Below are 1,283 nucleotides of genomic sequence, written 5' to 3'. Positions count from 1 at the left end.
AGTGAGAGTCAGTGTGTGTGGGACTGTACCCCAGTGAGAGTCAGTGTGTGTGGGACTGTACCCCAGTGAGAGTCAGTGTGTGTGGGACCCGTACCCCAGTGAGAGTCAGTGTGTGTGGGACTGTACCCCAGTGAGAGTCAGTGTGTGTGGGACTGTACCCAGTGAGAGTCAGTGTGTGTGGGACCCGTACCCCAGTGAGAGTCAGTGTGTGTGGGACCCATACCCCAGTGAGAGTCACTGTGTGTGTGGGACTGTACCCCAGTGAGAGTCAGTGTGTGTGGGACTGTACCCCAGTGAGAGTCAGTGTGTGGGGGACTGTACCCCAGTGAGAGTCAGTGTGTGTGGGACTGTACCCCAGTGAGAGTCAGTGTGTGTGGGACCCGTACCCCAGTGAGAGTCAGTGTGTGTGGGACCCGTACCCCAGTGAGAATCAGTGTGTGTGGGACCCGTACCCCAGTGAGAGTCAGTGTGTGTGGGACCCATACCCCAGTGAGAGTCAGTGTGTGTGGGACCCGTACCCCAGTGAGAGTCAGTGTGTGTGGGACCCATACCCCAGTGAGAGTCAGTGTGTGTGGGACCCGTACCCCAGTGAGAGTCAGTGTGTGTGGGACTGTACCCCAGTGAGAGTCAGTGTGTGTGGGACCGTACCCCAGTGAGAGTCAGTGTGTGTGGGACCTATACCCCAGTGAGAGTCAGTGTGTGTGGGACTGTACCCCAGTGAGAGTCAGTGTGTGTGGGACCCATACCCCAGTGAGAGTCAGTGTGTGTGGGACTGTACCCCAGTGAGAGTCAGTGTGTGTGGGACCCGTACCCCAGTGAGAGTCAGTGTGTGTGGGACTGTACCCCAGTGAGAGTCAGTGTGTGTGGGACCCGTACCCCAGTGAGAGTCAGTGTGTGTGGGACCCGTGTAGAATTTAAATGACGTGGCGAACTTCAACAATAAGAGTTTCATTAAAAAACATTTATTATCTCGTAATAGAAATCAGTGAATATCAAATTACTTTTCACAAATCTGAGCTGACTCGGGCTCGGAGGGCGAATGTTTGTCACGGCCGTGTTCTTGTCCGTATCCGGCCTGGGGAGACTCGGGGACTGACAGAGGTCGGAACAAATGCTTTTCAGTGGGAGGGCATTATTTTCCGTTTAAAAAGGGGGAACTGAGGTGGGGTGGGGGGCGTTTAACTCCCCGCACATTGGGACCCCCGTGGAGATTGTCACCTGGATCGGCCGAGACCCCGTCGTGAAACCCCGCTTTAATTCGACGGGAACCAGCCTGGGGTTCC

Source organism: Pristiophorus japonicus, chromosome 32 (genome assembly GCF_044704955.1).
Source record: "Pristiophorus japonicus isolate sPriJap1 chromosome 32, sPriJap1.hap1, whole genome shotgun sequence".
Lineage (NCBI taxonomy): Eukaryota > Metazoa > Chordata > Chondrichthyes > Pristiophoridae > Pristiophorus > Pristiophorus japonicus.
The sequence above is the reverse complement of the archived record's forward strand: the minus strand, read 5'-3'. Positions refer to the sequence as shown.